This window comes from Anthonomus grandis, chromosome 3 (genome assembly GCF_022605725.1).
Source record: "Anthonomus grandis grandis chromosome 3, icAntGran1.3, whole genome shotgun sequence".
Taxonomy (NCBI): domain Eukaryota; kingdom Metazoa; phylum Arthropoda; class Insecta; order Coleoptera; family Curculionidae; genus Anthonomus; species Anthonomus grandis.
The window spans coordinates 40,521,012-40,543,418 of NC_065548.1; positions in this window are offsets into that span (position 1 = coordinate 40,521,012).

The window sequence follows — 22,407 nt, forward strand, 5'->3', positions numbered from 1 at the left end:
CTAATATGATGCAATATTACCCCATAATTTGCGCCATAAAAACTAAACTAACAGCAAAGCATGTTTACTTTCCGAGAAAATTCCGGTCGACTACATGCTGCTGCCGCAAACAAAATTAACTCTGACTAAATTGACGAATGGAGGAAGATGAAATCTGATTGGTTGATTATTGGGATGTCTTCGTTGCACTGATAATTCCATTGGCCCGGTGAAAGTTAAGGCACTTACAGGTGCACGCTCGGGTATGCGCTTAGCATTTCGTAGGTTAAAAATTTATTACATGTTTAATTAGTATCACAACAGTTATAATATTATAAAAGACAAACCAAATATTTCTAAAACATCTATTGAGTATGGGATATCAAACCCTTTTTCGCTTTAAGTATTATTAGAAATATGTAGTTAAGTATATTATTATAATCTGGCAAATTTGTCGCTTATTTGAACCAGTAAATGCCGCAAAAAAGACAACGGAAAGTGGCAACAATTGATACTTCAAAAAATTGAAAATTTGATTTGACATCATTGTCGGAGAGATGGTGAACTCAAATACCTCGCCTATGGTTTTGCAGCTAGGCTTATTCTAGGCAATCAATGTTTTACAAATTCTTCATAAGTTTTGGGAACTAGAATCCAATCCGACTAGAACTTACATATCGCCAGATGATCAAAAATTTTAAAATATATATCAAATCATAGTCTGCAAAAAAGAATCGGGTCGTTTAGCTAATCGCTTCTTTTTTGTCAAACTGGGAGTAATTTACGACCTACATATTCAATTTCTTAAAGATATTATTATTCTGTAGTATTTTCAGCTGAAACAAAGCAAATATATCTACAAATTTTATTAACCCTTAGTCATAGGAATTTTCAAAAATTGATTTGGCGTTTTAAGCCTTTAGAACCTCTTTAAGAATATAAGTTTAATACCATGATGTTTGGCATATGTTCAAGTTCTTTTTTGACTATTTGTTCGATTCAAGACTTGACCTCTTGTGAGTGGAACAAATATCCCACTGCATGTGAGATGTTACGTAATTAAATCAATGTTATCAAATATTGTTCTCCCTAGATATATTTTCACTAATAATCGTTTAAGTTGTTGTTATTGAGCCAAATCGGCAATTTATAAAGGGTATTTTTCCTCGTTTCACCTTCGAGAATTAAAATATTTCTTCCATGTTTCACTAGACTATGCAGGGTCTATTAATACACCTTTAGGCCGATATCGCGATATCGGCTATATTTTACATCGCCTATATTTTACATTTTTGTCTATTGTGCTGTAAAGGCAGTGCACATTAAGTTTGTATCGGATCTGTCTTCTGATGCCTTTAAAGCAAGTTCTCGACGTTTTGTCGCGAGGCGCAGTCGCTACTCTTAGTATTTATATTATATTAGTATTAGCGATTGTGGCACAATTTTATTGGGGCAATTACATAAACTTTCAAACCAAGCCTCTGAACAATTACCTAATTCTTCAATCTATCAGATGTGCCTCATTTTAATGGTCTGCAGTAGAATCAGTGAAATTTTATTTATTTGTCATAATGGGAGGTCAAATATTAACTTATGAAGAACTTAATACCTTGCTCACGCAAGTAAAATGAATACTTAACTCTCGTCCGCTTTTTTTGAAAAGTTCTGATCTCAACGATCTTATCCCAATAACATCTAGTCACTTCTTGACCATAGAACCCTAGGGTCTAGATCCTACGTGTTCTAGCCCTGAACATTAAATTAAACAGGGTAGCAATTAATCCAACGTATGATTTTTTTTAACAAGATGAAGAGATAAATATTTGCATACACTTCAGGAACGTGCAGACACCAAATAAAATTCAATTAAATAGTGCTTTTTAGAAATTAAACTAAACACCCGATGAGTAATTCACTCGCCGGAATTGTTGAGATCACGGCATGATGGTCATATGAGAGTAGTTACTGTAAGACACAAAATAGACTTTTTTGTATTAAAAATTTTATTTAAATTAAATTTGTTCTCGATGTTGATTACTAAAACATTTGTTTTTGTGGGTGAAAATGTCGGTGCAAAATTTTTTAAGTTAAATTTTTTAACTTGCTATGATAGAGAGCGCATAATTTTACGTTTCCAAATTTGTAAATGCATATTTTTGTTGGTATTACAATTTATAAGCTTTCGCGACAACACATTTTTACTTATTATTCACTTGTACGTCAACCGATTTAATTTTTATTATTGGTTGAATAGACAAATTTAAAATCTATCAAAAATACATAGAATTGTAGTAAATTTATAGCTATTTTTTGTAACAATCACACTCCTTAACGGCAGAGATTAGAACAATTAAGCAAAAATTATTTAAAACTATTTTTCCTGTCTACTTTTATTAACCAATTTTTTAATTCCTAAAATATATTAACCTCTATCTGGATTCCTTGAATAATGTAATGCGCGTGATACAGTTTGCGTGTTTACAGATGATAATTAAAAGACTTGAATATGAGCTCTTCATATAACCATCAGTACTTTTGATAATATAAATATTTCAAATTTGGTATTTTTGAAATATTTTATTTTAAGCTAACGACAATACTAATAGGCCTATTTATTTTCCATTAGATTATTATTCACTGTCAGGCCTCTCAGTGTCATTAATAAGGGGCAATTGTGTTTTATTTTTGGGAAAGTCATAAAGCTAATGATTTTCCCATTCTTAAATCCATTAATTTTCGTTTTGTAAGGGAAAATAGATATCGACTGCTAAACGTCGACTGGTGCTGGGGCAAGAATTGATTACCCGGAAGATTAGACCCTTAAAAAAGCAAAATATGCAGATTTATAAAAAGCTTTTTCATATTTTTTACGAAAAAAATATATTGTTAAACATAATTATACATAACATGTATAAACCTATAAAAACATGCATATAAATAAATAAATAAATAAATAAATAAATAAGTCTTTATTTCCAACGGTCACCCACTTACAGGAAATGCAGAAAAAAAAATACATATCAAAACAATAATAACAGAATAAAAATTAAATGCAAAAAAACAAAGTAGTAAAGTAAAACAGTTAAAACTAATTTAAAGAATAAACAAAAAGAAAAGAAAAATAAAAAAAAAGAACCACACTTGTGGTTCCTGCCACACTTCTAAATAACAAACAGCATTAGACAGGTACTTACAGGTTGTAATACTAGGTTATTGATTGAGTAGCCTCAGCACAGAAGATAGCGTATCAACAAATAGATCTATGTTGTAGTTACAAAGCGTATTAAACAAATTACATATGTAAAAAATCGGAGCTCTCTTGAAAATATTGTTTAATGCTCTGTTGCAATAAAAAGTGCGAGAATTTCTGGAGTTTATCCTTGGGACAATGTACCGAATCTGATTTAAGAGTGAAATGCAGTCTATTTTGTTGTTTACTAGCTTATATAAGAAAGTTATAGCCGTTGTCACACGACGATCGAGTAAGGTTTTCATATTGAACCGTCCAAGCATGACATTTTGGCAAGTGCCTCTGGCTGGATAAACGCCATCTTCCCTATAGTGCAAATACTTTATAAACCTGCGTTGTATATATTCAACGTTTTTGATTTCAGTTTCATATATTGGATGCCATATAAGTGACGCATACTCGAGTCTTGAGCGTACAAAAGATTGATATAATAATAGTACCACGCTGGTATCGTTAAAATTACGACAATTTCTAATAATAAACCCCAAAGACCTGGATGATGATAGTACAATATTCTGAATGTGGCTTTTAAAGTCAAAATTTTCATCAAACGTTACACCCAAATCCTTGATTTCATGGCATCTTGTTAAGGAAGATTCTGTATATGGTAATCATATTGTATAGAAGTTTTATTTCTACAATAGGAAACAAGAAAACATTTTGATACATTAAGAAAAAGTCTGTTATTCTGACACCAGCTATTAATACTATTTAATACTTCTTGAAGATGTTGGCAGTCGGCTAAACAGTTAATTTTAGTGTAAATTTTCAGATCGTCGGCAAAAAGCAATTTATAACAAGAGATGATTGATGCGAGATCGTTAATAAACAATATAAACAACAAAGGACCCAAATTTGCTCCCTGGGGAACTCCAGATTTCACTATATATTGAGAAGAACGAAAGCCGTCGATCTCGACAAACTGCCTACGCCCATTGAGATACGAGGAAAGAAAACTTAACAGACCTGTGGAACAGCCCAGATAATCCAGTTTTTTTAATAAAATTCTGAGATCTACCTGATCAAACGCCTTCTGAAAGTCCATGTAAAGGACATCTACCTGACCTCTAGCATTAAGCGCCTGACACACATATTCAGAAAGACAGCTCAGGTTTGTGACACATGATCTCTGCTCCACAAACCCGTGCTGATCGATAGAGATGAAAGATTTAACTTGATTGTACAGTTGTTTATGAATACAAATTTCAAAGAGCTTGGAAAAATTGCATAAAATAGATATAGGTCTATAATTTCGAAGCTCCGACTTATCGCCCTTTTTAAAGATTGGTATGACTCGCGCTATCTTCCAGCAAGAAGGAAATATACCTGTGCGTATGCAGAGGTTAAAAATGTAAGTCAATGGTTTCGCCAATGCCGCAATACAGTCTTTCACTATGAAGCTCGGAATAAAGTCTGTACCGCAAGTTGACTTGTTTTTAAGTTTTTTGGAGGCTTCAATAATATCAGACTCATTTAAATAATTTAAAGTTACATCACTTTGACAATGTTTTAGTGTAGATGAAGTAAAGTTGTTAGCGTCAGACTCAATGTAAACACTCTGAAAAAAATTGGCGAAAGCATCAACTATCGATTGTGGATTCGAAAACTCATCGGCACCATCCCTTATAATACCCGGTATTCTAGAATCGCCCTTCCTCATTTGAATGTACCTCCAAAACTCAGAACTATCCCTGCAAATATTCGTTTCTATATTACGTAAATAGTTATTATATGCGTTTGTTTTTACTGTTTTGAGAGTAGTTCGTATGTTTTTAAATTTATCATAATGGTAGGTTGTATTATATCTTTTATAATTCTTGTGGGCTGATTCTTTACTTTTAATTAACTGTATGATCTCTGAGGTAAACCAGGGAGGATACCGACGCCTTCGATCCTTCCTCAAAGGTACAGTGTTCTGAAACATAACGTTAAGAGAGTTATATAAATGGTCACAGGCTTCGTTGACACCCAAACACTTAAACAATTGTTCCCAATTTGCATGCAATATTGAATCGTATAACAAAGGAAAATTGGCCCTTCGAAAATTGAACGTCTTGGGTGCATTTCTGCATAGTTCAAATGATGGTGATTTTTCGATTTTTAAGTTATTAACATAGACGAGTAGCGGGGGGTGATATTGATCAACCCTCGAAATCGGCATGTCTGATTCTATGACCGTACAGTCAACATTCGAAATTACCAAATCCAGGGTTCGGTCAATAATATTTTTGACATTGTTTAATTGCTTTAGATCTAAAATATTTAGAAAATAATTAATAAGTGCACATTTATTATCAAGTTCACTAATACCAAAGAGAGGTACGTTGAAATCACCCAAGACAATCAACTTCTGGTTTAAAACTGCATCATGCAGGCATAGTGCCTCAATAAAATTTTCCAGATAATCATAGGATAAAGACGGCATAAGATAAATTATAATTACACCAATACGAAAATGAGAGTTAATATTTAGTCTACACCCTACAATATCTATTAATGCAAAATGTTGATTTATATGGGAAAAGTCAATAGGCACAGCCCTGAGTTCCCCTTTGATGGCCAAGAGTACACCCCCGCCCCTTGCGACACTATGAGACTCGAAGTTACGGTCGGCGCGATAGACGTCATAATAAGTTGGAAACAGTTCAGAACTTGAGATGTCATCTTTTAACCACGTTTCAGTAAGTCCCACAATGTCACAAAAACCCGTAGATAATGAGTTATAAATTTCATGAGTTTTACTATTACAGCCTCTAGAGTTTTGATAGTATAATATAAGATCTTTGCTTAAATTCGTATCGGAAGGGGGTGACCTTATGAGTTTAAAGATACAATTCTAGGAATTCCTAGTACATATTTAATTGTAAGATCATGTTCACCCTGATCTACCCTAGCATTAAGTTGCGCCTTCACATCTTTATAATAACTAATTTGTTTGGGAGTTTTATCGTAAGATATGGTTACATTTTTATAATATTGCGAATCACGAAGTTTTTTGCTGTTTTTTATTAGTTTATGGATCGTATCTTCTCCTGGGAGTGACACTTTAATTGGTCGCGGTGTGTTTCTTCCAGGATCATATTTGCCCAACCTGTGCATATCGAAATCATTGATCTGAGTGTCGGGAGTGATTGTCTTCATTATATTCTTAACATCCTCTCGCTCTTTGCGAATTCTTTGTTCTTTACTTTCATTAGACGAGGGTTCCTTTAGATTAAATATGATCAAATTTCTCTTACGGATATTACGCTCGTTGACCTCCGAAATAATTTCCTCAAATTGGGCTGGTACAATGCTTGTAGGAGCGCCACTATTGGTTGAACTGAGTTCTCGCAATTTACTTTCGAGCTCAGTAATTTTGGCCATAAGTTTGGATGTTTCTTCCTGAATGATAGATTTAAAATTAGACAGATTTTCCATTCGGGTCTCACAGCGAGCGCAGACAAATTTCAAGGCCCGTGCTCTTTTCCTCGTAATGCGGGTATAGTCATCGGTTGATAGCCCGGCGCAGGACGCGTGCATGGTGCCTTTGCAGGCATCGCACTGAATTGCGTTGCGTGCCTCAACACGGCTGGTGCAGTTTGCGCAGTCCATGTATTCTACCGCTCGAGTAGATCGATTATTTGAAGCAGAAGAAAAATTGTGCACAGCGGCAACTCTGCCCGGTGTTCGGACGCAAGGATCCTGGCAGCAGTTCTTAGCTCGTCAAGTACAAAGTTCAATCGGCGGATTATGCAGTGTGTTATAAGGTAAGAATATGTGTTAAAAGATTAGTTTATTGCCTATTTACCATCGAATTCCACAGCTGTATGATGGTTTCTTGAAGATTATGCAGTCGGTAATAATAAATTCATCAATTAAAGCAGTAAATCGATGATATTAACCAGGAGAAATTTGTAAACAATACTTTACGATTTGTTGCCGCGTTGCCGCTATAAGTACTCGTAAAACGTGTTGTAATAATGTAAAAAATATATATCTATAGATAATTAATATCGTATATCTTTTTAAACGTTTAAATATTGTATGGAACCCTTTTAAAGCAAATTTAAAACCATTAAATAACTGTATTGTAATGATATTGGTAAAACCGTGACCATTATCTGTGCCTTGTCATTCCGGAATTATCGCGGTTACACAAGTCAGCACATATATCGGTCTCTGGAGTCGCATGGAAGGTTAGCGAATCTTCCCGAACCATGGTCTGTCGAGTATATAAGAGTATAGAGCCCGTGCGGCCGGGAGACAAGGTTAGGTAAGAATATCGTCGCAATATAAATAGATATAGATAGAAATAAATAAATTTTAGTAGCGATATAAATTGATATAAATAGTAGTAAATAAAGACAGTCTAAATTATCATTTCTAGAAATTTTAGGGGATGGTGTTAAGTTAAGTTTATACATAAATCAATTGACTATTTTTGTACATCGAGTATTTAAATTCACACACAACAACCGGATGAAAACGCTACATTAGTGCCAGGTGTGAGGTATGAATTAGCATTGATTAACTGGACATTAGTGACAAATTAATAATAGTAAACTGAAATAAATCGGACTAGATTGTGTGAAAATGCCAAAGCTGGTGGATTTAAAAATTGCTGAGCTGCAAAGGGAGCTGGAGTAAGGAAACTGCAATGAAAAATAAAGCGGAATTGCAGGAGCGGCTTCCTAACGCTTTAATTTTGGATGAGTCTGAATGACCCAAAAAAGCGACATCGGTCAAATGTTGCAGGGCCTAGAAGCTAAATTGCATGAAGAGTTGAAAGTCGATGATAAAGTAAAGTTGTAAAACAATTCTAAACCTAGCCTGCCAACCTAGAAAGACAAATTGCTAGAAAATACTGCAAAGTGGGAGAAAATTCTCCAAAACTAGAAGAAAACTCTGCGACACTCACCAGTTTAAAAAGTAAACCTTAGGACAAGCTAATAGAAGCTTATTCTAGGTTGAAAGAAAAGATTCAAAAAAAATAATGTCAATTTAAAAGTGGACATCAGAAAAGATTTCAGAAAACAAGAATGAATTAAAAGAAGAAATTCTTTAAATAATGAAGGATAGAATCCAAAAAGTTCAAAACAAAATCGCATAATTTGACAATCCTTCAGCAGTAGACTATAAGAACAAGCTTAAGCCAATATAGAATCTGTTGGGCAAATGTGCCATAAACCGTCTTAATTTAATGATACTACATTATGGAATATTTATCAGCGTCTGACATAGACATATTTCAGGTGTGACTGAACATAACGCATCTCTAAATGCCCCACCAGGTGGTTGTAGATTCTTGAGCTTCGGACGACGTTCCTTGTAAGATAGTGGCAGCATCTCCTCTCAATGCCAACGTAACACATGGAGTAAAATTACCTTTGCATCTGTAGTAAGTCACCTTACGGATGCCTCATCTTGGAACACATTTTGCATGTCAGAAAAACCGTTTTTTTAGGCCAATGATCTAAATTTTTTCTTTTTATGTCTGGAGTAAGCTGGCTGGATATATTGTCAGTTCGCCTGCTGTCGTTCCTATGTTTTGTCATCAGATCTTTCGCTTCCATATTTTCGCTAACGTTTAGTAACGATTTGATAAGTTGATCTCTTAACTGAAAAAAGCTGTAACTTTTAGGGTTAAGAATACAATATTTACGATAGATGTAAAATGCGTTCCATGCGCATATATATAAAAGGTGAAAAATTTCTTCCATTTGGGAACATAAACTTGTTTTTTGCGAACCGAATACAGTTTACCCTTTTTTACTTTGGGGGTAGTGTAACAATATTGGCAACGCCATAACCAGCTGTACTTTGAAATTCCGGAATTATCACGATGATACCATTGAGCGAACCGCACAATATTTCTGCAGACGTGTAGAAGGTTAGCCAATCTTTCGAAACAATGGTCTTTCGAGTATATCAGGAGCCCGCGCCGCCAGGAGACAAGTTCAAGTAAGAATATTGGTGCGATATTAAAATCGACATAAAAAGTAGTAAATAAATACAGTGTCAATAAATATTTCTAGTAGTCTTAAGTAATTGTGTTTAATAATATAAGTGCGTAAATAAATCAGTGGACTATTTTTGTGCACCGAGTGTTGTACTTCACACCTACCTAATAAGTAAAAATGCTACAGTATTATTCTTTTTAATAATGCCATAGGGTGATTTTGAATTTTATGGTAATTTGTCTTGATTGCTAAGGTTATTAGTAATACTTCTAAATATTTTTTCACTACCTTATTAGGCTAGAAGGTTTTAACGTAACATACATAAGAATATATGCATCATCTTATATTTATTTTAAGTATTTAAATAGGTATTGTTATACATTGGGCTTATTGATTATTTTTATTATGCTATTATATACTATTTATTATGTTTCCTTCTTCTTCTTCTTCTTCTTCTTCCTCAAATACAATGGACTCGCGTCGTATTTCCAGGGCCGCCCAATATTGTTGTTTATGGACCTACAGTTTAACGTGGGTTCCGAACCATGTCATGTCAATTATTTACTTACTGATAAATATTAACAGTTTTAAGTTTTAACTTATCTTTTGTATTTTATTATTCATTCAAAGTGTAATAAAGCAATTTAGATAGTTTACGAGTTTCATTTTATTTAGTGCATTAAAAACTTAATATCTCGAAAAGGGTTATTCGTAGCGAGATTTTTGACGTACCTTTTTTAAGCAAAAAGCTAGCAAAATGCATATTTAAATATCAAATAAAATCATGCCAACCTCAAAAAAGTAACGGAATTAAAAAAAAATAACAAAATGTTGTTGATGGCGCCCTCTATGACTTTTGAAAAAAAGGTAAATTTTTATATTTTCCATAAAAAAAGTCAATATTCTAAAAAGTAATAAAAGCAAAAAAAAATGATAAATTTATGGGCAACATTCAAAAAAATTACATCAAATTTACCATCTTAGTTGTCTTTGACTTTCAGACCAGGAAATTTTAACTTAGCCTCATTTTTTTTTTAAATCTGCTGTTAAATTATTTACCATTATTTATGAGACATCATATATATACCTATAAGAGAAAGCTAGATAGTATTCCACAAACCAAAATTATAAACTTTAAGTTAATATTAAATTGATATATAACATAATCTAATTTTGTCAGTATTGTTAATTTTTGGGTTCTGATAATGAATTAGAATTTCTGCCATTTTCTGGATCATTCATAAATAAATTGCAAAAAAATAAATTATGCTACTTTGCCAATGTTAACCGATCTTGTTTCTTTCATTTTCCAATTTGGGATACGCTGTATATATAAAACATTACAAACCAAATTTGTTAAAGAACTTTAAAAAATATCTTCTATCAGTGAATGAAACTATTAACAACTCTGTTCTGTTAATTTGTTCATGTAACAAAAGTTAATTCAAATTATCAGTAAAAGAGAAAGGTTAATCGTGAAATGGCGTGCTTTTTTGTTGTCCCGATATCGGCCACTAAAAATTCAGCATATTAGTCAAGATAAAGATTTACCCTTTAAGGGAAAAAGCAAATAAGCCTTTTATATCACTTCTGTAGATCTGTTTTTTGTTAGTTAGGTAATTATAAAAATTATAATTTACGGTAATAATATATTTTTTTAATGTAAGTACTTTTTTTAGTTCTGAAAATGCTTTGCTAAAGTTTGTTTTTTTTTTGCTTAATTAGAATTTCCTGAAAACTTCGTCATACAATATAGCTATTTTCCCATAATTATACTTGCGTCTACCACAACTACATCTTACAATCTGTAAAAAAAGCAAATACATTAGCACATCTATCTTATTTTAATTAAACCTTGAAAACAACACATTGCGGCAACAATTAGACTCGCTATATTATTAGCTCAAGAGACTGACAATAATGAGCTTAGAGGTAAGACTAAGAGAGAACTGCAGTAAGTTTGGTTAACAGCACTTTGAAATAAAGTTGTGATGAAATCAAGTCTGCTTTTAGGAACCAGAGTTAATTCTTGTAAAATCTTATAAAGGATGTTATTTTTTACATATTACAATACATAAAAAAATATTTCATAAAATATTACATAAAATATTTCATATTAAATATATAACACATATACACGATCAAAGTTATGGATACTGCTTAAATAAAAATGCGTCATCTAAATAAAGAGTATTAAAAAAAATATATGTGTGGGAAGTAAATAGTTAAAAATATCTTTTAATTTTTGTATCATCTTAAGGTAAATTTTCTAGAGATTTCTTCCTTGCTGTGACCGGTCTAATTAACCTACTTCTCAGTTTCGATTCTTTAAGGCATATACATCAAAATTCTCTACATATATTTTAAGAGCGTATTCCTGAGGTCACAGTAAGACTTTTTTTTCTTATAAACATGGGTCCTAAAATGCACCCCCTTCAAGCTACAGCCATCGCAAGAAATGTAAAAAAAAATCGATTTTTTAAAACTGTGTCTACAGTTTTGCATCAAATTTAACGAAATTTAGAATACCCCCGTTATTTTAGGCGGTCTATTTACTCCTTATCTTAAAGAAGGCGTAAAACTAATTTTAAGGGGTAATCTGAGGGGGTGCACACTTTTGACCGCCAAAACTTTATGTGTACATAATTTTTTTTAAAAATTAAGCTAAACCAGAATATGGGCCATATAAAAATCTAAATTTTATGTCTTTTGCATTTTTTTGATAATACGAATAGTTTTTGAGAAAATCACCGATTAATAAAAGGCTACCAATAACGTAATAATTAAAATTTAAACAGATAATATAAAGTAGTAGGCTGTGACTATTTGTTTTAGCACATTTTTTAAGCGGCACGACATTTAACAATATATAGGTAGACTAATTGTTGAAACTTTGTTATTGAGGTTTTTTCAATAAATTGATGAACAATTATTTACATTAAAGAATGACGGTTTATAAAAATACAAAAATTGGTTAAAAAATTATTTAACATTTGTTAACATAATAATTAATTATTTTTTAAATAAACAATAAACTTCTGAGAAACAAATATTTTTTTTATAAAAAGTGCTCGAAATGCGCACCCCCCGCTGCAATACAAGCCTCCATTCGTCTTCTCATAGATTGTCTTACTCGCTCTAAAATTCCGGGAGTATTTCTTATTGTTTCAAAGACATCAATAATTCTTTGCCTTAGGACCTCGAGCGAAGGCACTTGACCAGGATTATAGACGAGGCTTTTTACATATCCCCAGAAAAAAAAATCCAGAGGATTGCAGTCCGGGGAGCGTGGAGGCCATGGTATTGGGCCTGCTCTACCAATCCATCTCTCAGGAAACACAAAGTTCAAATAGTCACGCACTGTTATACGGAAATGAGGGGGGCACCGTCATGCATAAACCACATGTTCGCTCGCACATTTAAAGGTACATTGTCTAGTAAACCATTTATATGGTGCTGTAGAAAGTCTAAATAAGTGTCGCCAACTAAAATTCTAGGAAAAAAGAAAGGACCAATTAACTCATCTCCCACTAAACCTGCCCATACATTAAGGCTAAAGTGCTCCTGGTGGTGAGATTGCCTAATTTCGTGCGGATTCTCTGCTGCCCAAACATGCACATTGTGAAAATTCACCACCCCTTCCCGCGAAAAATGAGCTTCGTCTGTGAATAGAATACTTGATAAATAATTATTATCTCTCGCACATCTCTGAAGTAACCCCTTGCAAACTGTAAGCGCCTTGGGAAATCTTGAGGTAGCAAAGCTTGAACTCTTTGAATATGGTATGGATACAAGCTATTTTAGTGCAAAACCCGCCAGACAGTTGCATGAGAAACATCCAAATTCTGACCTATTTGTCGGGTACTTAGGCCAGGATCGTCGTCGATGGCATTCAAAATTTGCTCCTCTGTCACTGGGTTTCGTGCTTGTTGCGGTCTGCCTGCATTGTTCCTGGGGGTCCGAAAACTACCGTATTCCCTAAGATGCCGATGTGACTCTGAAAATGTTCGTACATTCGGGAGTCGGCGATTAGGAAACCTTAACTGATACAATCTTTGAGCTTCATACGCGTTACCATCAGCAAGACCATAAACAAAATGAATGTCTGCAAGATGTTCGAATGAATAACGTTCATTTTCCATTTTAGCAATGTTAGCCTCAAAAATAAAAATGTCAACATTTGCGAAACACAGCCTACTTTCTAAATTTATTCTTTGATTTTTAATTTATGATATTGCTATCCTTTTATTCACCGGCGATTTTCTCAAAAACTAATAGTCGTATAAAAAAAAATGCAAGAGACCAAAAATTTAAATTTTTGTATGGTCTATTTTTTGGTGTAGCTTCATTTAAAAAAAAAGTGTGTACACATAAAATTTTGGCCGTCAAAAGTGTGCATCTCCTCAGTTTACCCCTTAAAAATAGTTTTACGCCTTTTCTAAGATAAAGAGTAAAAAGACCGCCTAAAATAACAGGGGTATTCCAAATTTCATTAAATTTGATGCAAAACTGTAGACACAGTTTTAAAAAATCGATTTTTTTTACACTTCTTGCGATTGCTGTAGCTTGAAGGGGGTGCATTTTAGGACCCATGTTTATAGGAAAAAAAGTCTTATTTTGACCTCAGGAATACGCCCTTAAAATATATGTAGTGAATTTTGAAACACCCTGTATATTCTTTTTTGGACATTTTTATAGTGTCAAATTTAACAATAATTTTTATTTAAAAACTCTTGTGTATATAGAATGAGTTTCATATAAAACATATATACAGGGTGTTCAATTGACAACTTCCCACCACGGAGTTATCGAAAACCAGTGTTTAAAAAAAAACGCCGAAATACGTCAAAAGGTTTGTCAAAGGGGACAACTTTCTAACCTAAAATTACTTCACCCTCTGTCCCCCAGGGTCATCCCCTTAACAATTTTAAATGGCAAGGGGTATCGAGTAATAGCTTGTTTAAAAGGTCTTTCGAAGTCTTTTATTTTGACGTTTGATTTTTTTAAATCGGTCGATTCGTTTTCGAGAAAATAAGAAAAATCTTTGTTTATGTTAATTTGTTCAGATAAAAATGAAAAACATGAAAATATCAGTTAATAAGTGTTAAAATGTTGCCCGTTTTTGGCCAAACAATGATATAGGCGATATTCAAATTCCTGACGGACATTTTCAAAAACATGTTGTGGGATATCATGGCAGCTATCGATGATGCGTTGACGAAGTTCATCCAAACTTTCAGGTTGGGGAGTAAACACAATAGATTTCAAATGACCCCATAGAAAAAAATCTAACGACGTTATGTCAGGAGATCTAGCAGGTCATTCTATAGGCCTCCTTTGTTCTATCCATTTATCTGGAAACTCATCATCTGAAATATATTCCCAGCAAGACGGCGCTGCTCCTCAGTATGTTCTTCCCGTTCGGCAATGGCTAGACGACGAGTTTCCAGAAAAACGGATAGGGCGAAGGGGGCCTATAGAATGGCCTACTAGATCTTTTGATATAACGCCGTTAGACTTTTTTCTATGGGGTCATTTGAAATCTATTGTGTTTACTCCCCAACCTGAAAGTTTGAATGAACTTCGTCAACGCATCATCGACAGCTGCCATGATATCCCACAACATGTTTTTGAAAATGTCCGTCAGGAATTTGAACATCGCCTATATCATTGTTTGGCCAAAAACGGGCAACATTTTAACACTTATTAAAATAAAAACTGATATTTTCATGTTTTTGTTTTCTATCTGAACAAATTAAGATAAACAAAGATTTTTCTTATTTTCTCGAAAACGAATCGACCGATTTAAAAAAATCAAACGTCTAAATAAAAGACTTCGAAAGACCTTTTAAACAAGCTATTACTCGATACCCCTTGCCATTTTAAATTTTTAAGGGGATGACCCTGGGGGGCAGAGGGGAAAGGGGGACCTTTTGACGTATTTCGGCGTTTTTTTTAAACAGTGGTTTTCGATAAATCCGTGGTGGGAAGTTTTCAAATGAACACCCTGTATATATAAAAGTTAAAATGGCTCGAGATCTCATTAGACGCATAATAAAGTTTATTCAACAAGCAGGGGTTGAAATTATTATTACTTGCAGGATAATAATAAGATCGTGCCAGTTATGTATTTAAAAACTAAATACGAGTTATATATTAATATATAGAAAACGTACTAAAAACTCATACAAGTGGCAGGTATTTAAAATTCTCTAGTTTCTTAAATATATAATCAAAGAAAATAACGTATATAAGAATTTTATTGAGGAAGACATATTGGGTAGAATATTAATTATCGAGAGCTATAGGCTCCCAATTCCCCTATACTAACGCGTTAAAAAAATCTAATCAAAACATATCAAAATTCATACATGTATGTTAAGGGTATTGTAGTGTTCGTCATAATTCTAAGACCGATTTCCCAAGGTAGTATTTGTAAGAATGTTTCCCCGGTGATGCGGGTAAGATTAAGGAATTGGAAGTCAGTTGAATACGGAATAACTAAGAGGACAGTTTACATTTCCTTTGTTTTATTTATGGCAACTACTCTACGGATAAAGGAAGCAGGTATTTAGTGAAGAAAGGGTAAATTATACAGGTATTATAATAGCAGACCTGACTGGAGCCCTAACTACATCTGCATATCTCAGGCGTTGTGCCCAGTCCGCTGTGCCCTAGTTGAACGTGACGGAGGAAAACGGTTACGATTTTATACCAGAATGCGAAAGAATGAACTTATATTTTTTTTTAAATTCAACTTCCTTTAAAAAAGATCTTCTTTTTTTAAGCTATTTGCCATTCACCTTCATACAATAGTAAAGCAAATGTGCAAAATGTTCCCGCAAACTGTGAGAATATGTAAAATTACATATGTGAAATGTAATTTCACATATTTTTGGCAATAATTATTAATGCGACTCCGTAAACCTTCAGACTACTAAGGATTCAGACTACTTCCAGATCTTATTTCACCTTTGTTTAAAATATTGAAATAATTATGATCGTGCTGTCAAATTGTGAGTATTTATTGCTACTTCTATCTATTTTTCTTTTAAGTCAACTTCATAAGATTAAAAACGCAAAAATATGGAAATAATCTCAAAATTGTACGATCAGATTTTTCAGATATTTTGAATTGGACCTTTTTTGCATTTTCTACTTAATTTTTTTCATCAATAATAAACAATAAACATTCGGAGTGCACTTAAGAGTAAGCTTTTACTTAACCTGAAGACTTATTTCACCAAAATATCTATCTAGTCTACCCAGCCTAACAATTCGTTGTCCTGAACTCACCTGTACAGGTCTTTTGCGGCTGTGGCATTTAGTTCTTTTTGGTATAGTGTGTCATGTCCTTAGATTTGTTGGCTTCTGTGATACATCCCTTCTTAAGTTCAAGTTATCTATTACCCAGTTTTTAGTCAGGTCAGGTCTCCCTTACACAAACTAATTCTATCAAGGTCTTCCTTAATTGTCCTGTGTCCCATTCAAAGCCCTATAATTATTCTCAGTTTATTCTTTATGAATGTTAGCAGATTTGTGGCGATTTAATTGTATATTGAATATTTTATAAACATCATTCCCAAAAATCGTTCAATTGAAGATTGTTATCCCTCCAGTGCCGGATGATCATGGTACCGTAAGTAGGTGGTTCAGGACCCAATATAAAAGCATGCAGACGCGTTCTGAATCGAGCATATGATTAGATGACGTTGTAAGCTCGTTGTCAAGAAAATGACGCACCGACTTTTTAATTTCGAAAGGTAGAGGCTTTAAATGGGTAAAAATGATTGGGAAATGGTAGTGACGATATGCCGAAACTTTGAATTTTCCCAATATGTGCATATAGAATAGTCTTTATTGAGCCGGACAAATTCATCGCGTTTTGTTGTTTTCAAAATTTACATCTTTAAGGGCAATGACTGGCAATGAAAGAATAATGAGATGACTGTGACTGTAAATCGGGCATCAAAACAAATTAGGTTGATTTTGTACAGGATAATGAGTGGAAGTAGGATGGTAGCCTGGAAGAAGGATAATATTATCTGGCAACAATTATAAATACGTTGTATTTGTCTTGTGACGTTACGGGCTATGTAATTAGTTAATTGTTGAAGATATGGGGATAATTTTAAACGATTTTTTAACAAATTATTAGGATAATTAAAATAAATTTAAATATTAATAAATATATATTTCTAATATACAGAGGGTATTGATGTTCAGGAACATTTATAAGGATGATAATAGAATAGTAGTAGAAATATATTTTGGGTTTTAAAGTTTAGGGCATATTATATAAGGAAAATAATAACTATATTATTAGTCATAGTAATATATAGGGTATTTTAAAATTTAAGGTCTGGTTTAAGGTCTAAGATAAAACGAGTTAATTTCCAAAATTGTGAATTTTACGTCACCAACTTCTTTGCTATTTGTTCGATTTGCTTGAAATTTGATATTTGGGGTTGATTTAGGATTCAATTAATGAATTTCGACAGATAATTAACATTTGAGTTACGGATCACGTGAATTTTTTGCTATTTAAATTACGAGACAGTTTTACTGCTGACCAAAACTTTTTATTTTACTCTCCTACACGTAACGTTTCGGTAACGATGTTAGGCGTGTTAAGAGTAAAATAAAGCGTTTTGGTTAGTGGTTAAACTTTTTCGTAATTTGAGTGTCACACAAGGTTCCAACCATAGGATTATTTTTTGATATTGCTCTGCTTGGGTTGATATTTGATATTTTGGGTTTATGCAATGATTAAATTTTGACAGATAGTTGACATTTTAGTTCCATGTTACGTGACTACCATAGTTTTTTTGCTATTGGTCCGATTGGGTTGAAATTTGGTATTTGGGATTTATTAAGGATGCAATTAATAAATTTTGACAGATATTTGACATATAACACACTCTGCTGACATGCAAAGCTATATAACACGTTATGGTTCTTTGAACCATGGTCCCCTCTTTCCTTTGCGGCTCCTGTTTGACCTCCCTCTCCTGGACTAACCAGTTTTAAGCAGATCTGATAATTTGCTGTTTTTTAAAAATTTCCTTAAATCTCTTCACTGACAAGACCTAATGATTTCAAAGTGGTCCCCACAGACCCAAAGTAAAGAAGCGAAGCGACTATATTTGTTTATATATCGCTGTCTCTGTTGAACTTCCTGCTATGTAAGCACATTGGTTTTGAAGGAAAAGATTATCAATTAAGGCTTTATTCTTAATGTATCTGTTTAGCAGTTTATTGAGTGTCTTCAGAGCAAATAACATTTTGCTGCCTACTTTAAGGAAGTTTGAAAATGATCTTTTTTTTATAGATAGATAGATGTTTCTAGGTAAGGCAATCAGAAATAATTCAGCTAAATTTTTTTTTTCTGTACTCTTTTATTTACAAATTTAATTTATAGTGCATCTTTGTTCATGTTGCTTGTGTAAGTCTAGCACACCCTGTGGTAATGCCTCACAATACTTCTATTCTTTTATGATGCTCTATTCTCTTTTCTAATCTGCGTATTTTATTTTATCAAGAGTTTTCTATATATCTCCTACCTATCAGAAATTTTTACCTTACTAATATTTATTTCTTATTGTCTTTATCATCTTTTTAACTTTTCGTTCCACCAGGTCCTTTACCTGAATCAGTTTCTTGTACTTTTTGGACAGTTATCTTCGTAACACTTAATGATACGATTGTGTCTATAGCTAACTTCTCCACACGGTCATTTAATGCTCTCATAATATCTCTTAACTTTTTAACAACTTGCTAAATTACTAGATGCATTTAGATTTACGCCATATACGAGTAGCTCTCCAATCGGATTTCGGTAAGTTGTGGTTTTTCCGCCGAATACGGTTAATGTTGAAAGAGATGTATCTATAATTTTAACAACTGTCTTCAGTTTTTCATAAAGCTTAATATAAAACCTTGATGACGAACATTTGAATTATATGCTGGGATTAGCTCAGTCCCTGAGTCTTCAATTTAACTATAGTAGCTCTTAGCTAGTTAAACTACATCATCATTGTATATTCCAGAGTTTCATTTTATTCTCCGAAGGCTCCGTAAAAGACACCCATTAGGTCCAATACCATTCATACTATTAGCACGTAAGGTATAATATCTTGAGATTTGAGAAAAAATACTGGAGCTATTACATATAGGTTGTTTGCTCCTGTTCGTGATTACTTATATTTTATGGATGGCATAAATTTAATAAAATCGAATTAAAAGAAAGATTAATAAAGAATTAATTCAATAAAGGAAAAGGTGTTCTTTTAATATCCTCGAACATGTCGATTTTATTTTTGGATCGAGCATCTAGCATCAGTAACAAATATAGAGGGTGTCGCACGAAAGTCGAAAATGCATAAATATTCAGGAAGTTCTATTTCAGAAAAAAAATCTATCACACTGTATATTTACATTTGATTCACTCTGTATATTAATATTTCCTGTTAGAATATGCTAAAAAAATACGCTTCTCCCTTTTAGTGAATTTATCCGTTATTAAATCACAATTCTGTATTGATTAGGTACACACAGGTAGCTTATGTTCACACATTTTTGATGATTTTCCGCGTTAACTTCTTTTTTTTAGGACTATATAAGCTTAGGTGGTATGTCACAAAAATATCTTGTGTTTGTGTCGTGTAAATACTGCATCTTACCTCCAAAATCTAATATCCTTTAATGCCTCCGATTAGAGGTTTTATAGGAAGATTTACTATTTATTTTGTTCACTCCTGTTTTTAATCCCTTATGCATATTTTCTCTCTTTCTTTGGTATTTTAGTTGCTTTGCTCTAAAGAAACCAATAAGCAGAAACACGTATGGGGAAGTACAGCCAGTTTTCTACTCCGGACCACCTAACCCGACAAACTTATCCCTTTTATCATATAACTTCCTGTGCTTAAATTTTCTAAACTTTTAAACTTTTTTATAATTGATTATAACAAGGTATCCTCAAATGTAAGTAAATTTATCTAAAAACACCTAGTTAAGTGTTTTTATTCACGAATCATAAATAATCCTCTATCGAGATCCATATTTGTTTAATTTAACAATATATAACTCGTACATAATTAAATTTATATCCTGACCTCCCCGCTCACCAGATTTAAACCTTTTGGAATATTACTTGTCCCTAACCTCGCGAAGACTCCTTTATGAAGAGAACATTACATATAATCCAAAAAATATCCCTATAAAAGAATAATTTTTATATTTATTCAACACTATTAAAGTTTTCTTTAGCTTTGCTCGCCAAATTCTAAAACCAAATTGATAAATCTTTTAAAAACAGAGAAGGAAAAATCATTTTCAAACATTATAAATCAATTCTCCAAATATAATATCGAATATCCGAAGCAGGGCTTCGTAGTAGACATCAAAACTACATATTACCGAGCTCGGATTCGGAAATATATTTGTTTTACTCAGCTTTTCTGATAACTTAAATGAAATATGATGTTTTCTTCCGCCTCTGGTGGTTTAAAAATAGGTTTAAATCAGCGATGGGACGCCGAAATTGATGGAATACACTTGATGTAGCTCTGTTGTGGATAACCAATATATTGCATGGCATTTTTGTGATGGAAAAACACTATGCTCATAAATTACATTTATGTATTTCGTATTATTTTTGAACTAAAATTCATAGAACATTAACAATATATTTAATCATTACAAAATAATTGCAAAGCTTATTACTGGAATTTAAAATATTAGGCTTTATTTTTTTGTATTCATTGTAAAAAGTGACAAGATCTTAAAAAAACATTTATAACTGTCGGAATAATATAATTCTACCTATACCTGCATCCATCTATATAAATATCACTTAGGCTTGACGAGTCTTTCAACTAAACATAGTTTACTCAAGCTCATGTTGCATTCTTTAAGAAAAATATATAAATATTAAACTCAAATACAGTATAAAAACAGTATAAAAACATATTTATTATATAGGAGCGTCTGCGACTATATTATGCACGCCACGACGGGCCCGAAAAATCGTGTTTTTTTGGAAATAAAAATTCATATCTTTGGCTGTATGGCTAGCGAAACGATGAAATTTGGCATAGGGTCTCTCACTACATTGGGCATGATGGATCCGTAAACGAATTTTTTTTCGGGTACCATCAAACGGAGCGGTACTGTCTCAAAGTCAAAAATTCGTAAAAAAATTGGTAAAAATCGAGTTGAAATCGAGGAAAAATCGAAAAGACTTCGTTTTATAAGAGATTTAACATACTTGGAGCTTTTTTTGTAAAAAAATTATTTTACGAGTTCTGGCATTTTCAGTTTTTTGGAATTTTCTGCCAAACGATACTTATTTTGGGAAATTTTTTTTTTCAAAAAATAACTTTATCTTTTACCTTTCATATGCCATATAACCGAAATTTTTGGGAACCATACAGGGCGAGCAATAATGAACTTTACCCATGAAGGTCCGACTCAAAAATCACATTTTATTTAATAACTTTTTCGTACTGGCACCTGGACCATTTATATTCTCAGGCATTAAATACTTTAATAACCCCATTATTCGTGTAAAATTACAATCTTCCAACTTTAATAGGTTCTGAGCAATTCGAATTTTCGCGTTTAATTCATTTGCCGCGTCCCTGTACATGGTGAAAAGATCAAACAACATCTAAAGGATCCGAAATTTTGTTTTACAACACATACTAAAATTTCAGGATTCCAGCGATAGTACAAGTACCCGAAAAATGCGATTTTATGAAAAAAGTACATTTTTTTGCGTTTTTGCAGGTAGTTGGAGGTGTCAACCTAAACTCTAAAGAAATGGCTAGTGGGAACAATACTTTGACGCATGGTGGGTAAAAATTTTTTGCTCGTGACAGGTGGCCGGGACTTGGTTGGGTTTTTTGTAAAATTATGAATGAAAATGAACCAGAAACGATCAGGGAAAGGAAGCACCGAATTAGAAAATGAATGGGCTTTCCGAATCTGTGCATATCAATTGGGGAAATTGTGTATTGCGCCCAGGAAAATTCGGCAAACATTTTGACGTCTTCGAAAAATGCCGTTTTTTTGAAAAGTCAGTGGTTTTATACCGGGGTGAGACGAAATGAAATTTGCCTGATTATTTTATTAAAATTATTCGAATATATACACGGGTCAGTCGTAATGATCTATTTAATTTAAAATAAAAATTTAGATATTAGGTGAGTTTTTACTATTTAGTTTATTATTAAT